Consider the following 6,743-nt stretch of genomic DNA (forward strand, 5'->3'; position numbering starts at 1 on the left):
CTACTCCAAAACTGAAAGATTCATGACAACTGCTAGTGTTTTCATGTAAATTGCTTATTTACACCTGATTTGCTATAAATCTCACTCTTTTGATCTTTTACACACAAACAAGTACTGCAGAGTTTACAAACATCTTCATTCTTCTGAAATATTGGTTCAGAGCTGCATCTGCTGGATTCAGATTGCAGGACTACCGCCTGGGGAAAAGGCCGCAGCTAACTGGAGCTTATTGGCACATCATGATCTGCAAGCAAGACACAAAAGCAATGTTTTACACTTATAAAACTATCTGCCAATACTGTTAAAGTTTGAAAAAGGCATACACAACTATTTATGTGATCATAAATGTGATAAATATGCAGAAAAGCTCATGAATTGAAAGTTTTCAGGACAAATTTTATGAACTATATAGTCTTTTGGACATTTTGCTATCAGTTTTTAACAATTCAAAGGTTCATCTCATCTTATTGAGTACCCAGATGCATTTTGAAAGCATTAAAAACAGACATGCTTAGAATGTCTTCTTACTTGGAGACAGTATTCCTTTCTCTGAAATCCTTGCTGAGAGCCGGTATGGAAAACCACATGAGACCACTTTTTTACCAGCACTGGTTCTTGTCCTTGAAAATTCCCCTGTGGCTACAGCAACCAGGCTGGCTATTGAAATAAACAATACATTAGGGTTTAAAGACATTTATAATGTATTAAGGTTGTTTTTTTATGCAAGAAGGGAAAAGGCTCTAATCTTTATGAAAGTGGCGCACTTTTTTGCCTTGAGAAATGTCAAGTTTTTCAATGTACAAACTGCATAAATAAATAATTATATATGAATGATTGAAAGAATGAATTAAGGAATTAATGAAATGTGGCATTATTTCTTTAAAATATGGATCTCATTGTATTGCCGTGATTGTTGAAGTAGATGTTTTCTTGTCCATAAACTGAAAATCATATGCACACTAAATAAAACATCATTCTGCATCAAATGTGCAGTAAGTTTTGTTTAATTGCTTATAGAATTTTAAATTAATGTAATGTTTGCTTAAAAGAGCAAACAAAATGTGCGAATATATGCACAATACAGACCAAAGTCTAATACAAGTCGGCAGTTTCATTAGAAAATAATATTATTATCAAAGCCGACAAACAACATGAAAGGAATTCATTTAGGAATTGAACAAACAGTATCAATAGTCTTATATGACCCAAACTTACTCACTTTATACTTCAGTTTGGATACAATTTTCCATTAAATGATCTTGAAGTACTAACAAAGTACAGCATGTCGGCATGTTGGCATACACAAAGTACAGCTTGGCCGGGTGGGCAGCTCGGCGGGCTGGCTGGTTCTTTACAGTTCCTCCCGGGTCTGTTTAAAATAATAATAATAATATAATTATAGCCTATACAACATACTCAATTAACACATCTCTGGCATACCAGTTTAAATTGGTGGGTTCAACTTTGAAGTGTTCCACCACAACCAAAAGCTGCTCATGACAGGTGCGATGAAGACAACACTTGAAGATGAACCCAATATCACATTTCAGTTAGAAAACTACTGATGTAACCTAAATTTGGCATTTTTCTCGGGCTTTATTTTATATAAACACGTCTTTATTTCATACTGTAAACATATTTGAGAACGAAACGGTACAAAATAGGGGACGAACACAAACTTTGTGAAAAAAACATGTTTTTTTACAAATATTTAAATAATAGACATAAAATGTATTCATCCTTAATGTTTACACCTATTTACACAAGGTGTACTTGCATTCTGAGGCTGTCAGCAACTGCTTCATGCATTAATCATCAAACATCTGACTAAGTGAAAACTGTAGTTTCACTTCGCGGCAGCCATTTTTGATTTTTGTTTACATTATGGCGAAGACTATAAATGGTCTAAGAACGTTCATAGTCCAGTTGTTTTCGGATAAAAAGTGATAAAAAAAACTATGAGAGACCCCTCCCATTCTTAAAAACAAACCAAATAATCCTTTGTACTTGCCTTAAAACATGAAAAAAACGTTTAATCAAATTTTCACTTTCGTTTTTATATTAGAAAAACCACGTTTTCAGCGGATACTGGACTTACCGAAAAACGCTTATTTGCCGAAAGACGGATAAAATTACCGAAATACGCATGAAAGTCACCGAAAGACGCCCTCTAATGCAATTATTTTATTGTTTTAATATTAATATTATACAAATACATTACCAAACCAAATTTTAGAGAAAAATATTAAAATATAATGATGTAATAGGCAGTTGAAATTTCAGTGTTCGAGATCGAATTCCGCGTGCCGACTCGCCAACTGAAAGACAGATAAAAGCTTCCAAAATAAACAATTATTCCAATTAATGATGATCTTATAATATTCATATAACTAAAACACACTCATAAAAATGAAAAAGTTAATGAAAATATTTGAATAAAGACAATAATTATGTCAGTGAAATAGTTGTCTCCCTTCGCCAACCGAAAGACGATTTAACGCAGGTAAAATTAACTTATTAGTTGTTGTATTATGAAAATGATTATGAATTTGGATTCAAATAATAGCATTTATATTCTTATGGAAATGTTAGATCAATAAACAGCATTTGAAAGTATTTTGGAATACATTTGAAACATTGCCTTTGAAATAGGTCGAAAATGTCGCTAAAATCATCTTCTATTAAACTAACTTAGATCTACAGTACTGTATAGTTTAGGGCTTTCAAATTATACTATTGTTTTATATGAAAATTGAAAGAAGAAGTTTTTAAACAGCGAAGTTCTCATCTTCAGATAAATTAGCTTACTTATGGACAATATTAACCAGACCACACCAAATACACAAAATCAGGCGATGTTTCAAACAACATAATTATCACCCGGTATATGACACCCCACAAAGTAGCGGCATGTTTTTTGGGGGACAGTTTGGTATAATTGGAAGTGTGTTAATTTGGGTAAACCCTTTTCGGCTCTGTGACACGTGTTGAGTAAATACCATAATAAGTACGCATTAAAGGACCGCAGTACGTGTATATTTATAAATGCGGGTGATTTTCACACAAATTGACGACTTCATCCGCAAATGTTGATATATGTGTTTTAAAGGGTGTATAAAACCGGTACCAGCATTTGGTCGCCTTCCGTGAAAAATTAATATTCATGAGATTCATAAGGGGAGATTACTACAATAAACTTTGCATCGCTACAGTACATTCATGGTATGTAACTACGTAGTAGGTCACCTAAGGTCACGAAGCTGTGTGAGCCACGAACGGCACGAATGCATAAATTAACGAAAAGCATAATATACGTCATCAAAATTAGCTAGATGAACTACACAAATTCACATCGTAATCTAAACAAATTAAATAATAGAATAAACACGCAGGTTCATGATTTAGGCCTCTCAATTAATGTAGGTCACGCACATAAACAACGCAGGTAAAACACAGACATTTGCACAAAGAACAATATGTATACAGTGCAAATAATGAAGCAATTTCAATAACTGTCATGCCACGCACACGTAGAGCCGTTCATGCGTAACAATCTGATTATAGAATACTTACAATACACATTTAATCCAGCTGAAGTCCGTGAGTCACCCTTACGCAGGGCGCTTACAAAAATGGCGACGATCGAAAAGTGAAATGATCATGCTAAATATAGGCGGAGTAATCTGTATAATATACTTTATCGATATACGGTTTCCAAAAAACATTCACTTCGTTCGTTTGTTTATTTATCAGTGAAATAATGTTTACATATCATTTCATTTTTAAGGAAATTTTAGAATTGTTTGGAATCGATTAATCAATTATGGTAACTACTTCTTATACCGGTTCACACCTGTAACAATACATTTAGTTTTTCGCCGTTTTCGAGCGGTTGCGTATAAATATGTTGTCTTCATTTTGTGATTTTTTTCAGCTGCTTTTTCAGAGAAATGCAAAATGTACGAGTTTAAGTGTACATTACTATACATCAATTCAGATTTGTTGAAGTTTAAAGATGTCATGTGTATTTAAGCATTCAATGAGTGCATTATTTCGACCGAATCACCGTGTAATCATTTGTAGAAACTATCTGATGTGCCTACTATGAACGTGGCCCTGAAGGGCATAGGTAATTGAAACTCGGTATGCACGAAGTTTATGATATAAGCTGATATTAATTGACTGACTGTGTTGATTTTCTAAAACCGTCACAAAAATAATTTCAGTGATCAATGTACAACATTCGGATAGATAATCTGATTTAAGCTAGTTTCCACCTTAGATATTTTGTAGAGGAAGAGGCTTGATGTTAACAATATTTATACAAGATTGATGAGGAATTATATATAAACTTTAAGCTGAATTGTCAAGGTTTGCACGTTTTTAAAATTGATATGTCCCCGTTTTTAAGAATATAGACATATGGAGCAATTAGTAATTGCAAAACGTACGGGTACATATAAGACTTTTTACACCAAGTTTGGAAGATGTGTTTTCACATGTAGTATAAGTTTTCTGTTCGTAAGTTCTACATGTAAATCAAAGATACAAAATATTTAAAATAATTCACCTTGAGACCCTGCATTGCCGTAGATAAGAACTAAGCGAATTATTTTACACGCATATTTAAATGTTGAGAAATTATGGCCCATTGCTTAGGTGATTTCTGCAAAAAAGACCCAGTTCACACGATAAGGCAAGCTTGTAAATGACACAAGGCAAAACTGCCGACATGCACAAAAAATCATACCGTGCGAATTAGGGATGTTTTAATGTCTTCAACACATATGCTACACACAACAATTAGAACATGTTTTATTTTTGTATGCTATTAGTGTATTTATATAATTATTCGTTTGTTACTTTGTACATACACGTCGGCATGGTTCATGATAAGTATTGTTTCCGTCCGATAACCGTTAAAAGTGAGAGTGCAATGTTATACATGTATATACATGATCATATTGTATGCAGTGCGCATGCCCATAACCTTACAGTTAATCCCACTTCTGACACCATGTTATGTTTGGAGTTATATATAGACAGAGTCCACGCACTATGTGTTGTACTATGCTTTATTCGATTACAACTGCCAGGATGTTACTGTAGTGGCGGGATTATCTGTAAGGTTCTGGGCATGCGCACTGCATACAATATGACCATGTATAAACATGTATAACAATAACATCCATTTTCATAACAATACAGGTTAATGAATTAATTAAGTTTGTCGTATGCAAGGTAACTCATTGTTTAGTTTTATTGAAATGGTATAATCCATCATTATCTATGTTTTCACGGTCACAGAATGTACCTTTCTCTCATTATTTCGACCATAGCGGCATCCAAAGTCATCGGGAAACATAGGTACATATATTTACACACTTATATTAGATCTATCACGACCTAACAATGTTCATTGCTGACAATCTTCAGTATTTTTCGAACACTCAATATTTAAATGTTAGAGTGTTTATTTAAGCGGAAGACCCCGATCAAAACAACGGCGTCGACGATCATTGGTTCGGCCTCTTTCCGACCAATTTTCATTGGGTTAAATTATACGTTGTTGTTTTTTAAATCTCGCTTAAACAAAACTTCGTTTAAACAAAGAAACTTAAGTTTCCAACATGAGAGTTTTATAGAATAGGTATGGACGCAAATTCATTTCATTGCTTTTCATGCAAGGTGTATAGCCATATGCTAGAGCTTTCAAGTAACAAATATTTCTACGACAGCCTCATCGTGCCTTAAAATAATTGTTGTTAAATCCCGAGTGAAGTTGATCATATATTTGGATTTGTTTTCGTATTGGTCTTGTTCCATAACAGTTAAAACATTGCCACTGAAAAACACGCATTTTCGCTTAAGCAGATTAAGATATTGTTGCCGGAACAATCGAAAAGTTAATACACGTGGTGAACGAGTTCATTTATTTGATGAAATTAAGCAGAAATTTAATCAGGATACTTCTGGCTATTCCGGCTTTGTAAATTAGTATTTGGCGGCTTTTGTAAATTGAACGGTATTTTTAAATATGTTTTGTCCATCAGGTGCTGCGGGAAATCCGAATGCTGTTGAACAATTTCAATTTGTTTTCTCCATTTTTTGGGAAAAGTATCGACGACACAAACATATCCTTTATGCTGATCTTATAAAAAATAGATCAAGAAATCAAATCACAACCTACGTATTTCACGGTATAAGGTAACTCGATAAAAATCTGGAAATACCTTAAACTTTTTAAGGGATTATAATTTTATATTGACGCGGTCTCTGTTTCACCATTATTGAAAGATAACTCCCCCTGCTTGTCCTACCTGTTTTGTAAAGCATCGCATCCCTTTACATTAGACGATGGTTACATAGAACCATAATCATTAAAGCATATTGCAGCAGTTGTTTGACTTAAAATATACAGTCGTATGAATTATTTGTGTGAAAACAATCAAGACACGCTAGCAGTGACCGTAGATATTTTGACAATAAATTTGTTTATGTTTGCAATCTTGTAACGCTGTTTCTCTTGTTGTTGTTTTTGCCTTGGCCCTTATCAATATGGTGGTTAAAGTAAATGCTGCTGTGCTGGTCCCTGTAGTGCCTGTTATTCGATTTAAATTATGAGAACAAAATCTTCGAGACAAGTCGGTTATCTTAACAATTCTCCCCATTAAAGTCAAATCAAAGTACCGAACGTACTGAAAGGTTTGGGCTTGTAGGTTCACAAAACAAAACAATAAGAA

At 33.8% G+C, this 6,743-nt stretch overlaps 1 long non-coding RNA gene across 1 annotated transcript; it reads right to left on the reverse strand.

Annotated features, from left to right (window-relative positions):
* Positions 1–524: 524 nt before the first annotated feature.
* Positions 525–3,632, reverse strand: LOC128241727 (uncharacterized). The gene is made up of 3 exons (XR_008262459.1): positions 3,574–3,632; positions 1,220–1,369; positions 525–657 (listed from the first exon to the last, which is right to left on the reverse strand). It is a non-coding gene; the product is annotated as an uncharacterized LOC128241727 (long non-coding RNA).
* Between the last annotated feature and the right edge of the window lie 3,111 nt (positions 3,633–6,743).

The sequence above is a fragment of the Mya arenaria genome, chromosome 7 (assembly GCF_026914265.1).
Source record: "Mya arenaria isolate MELC-2E11 chromosome 7, ASM2691426v1".
Classification (NCBI taxonomy): Eukaryota; Metazoa; Mollusca; class Bivalvia; order Myida; family Myidae; genus Mya; species Mya arenaria.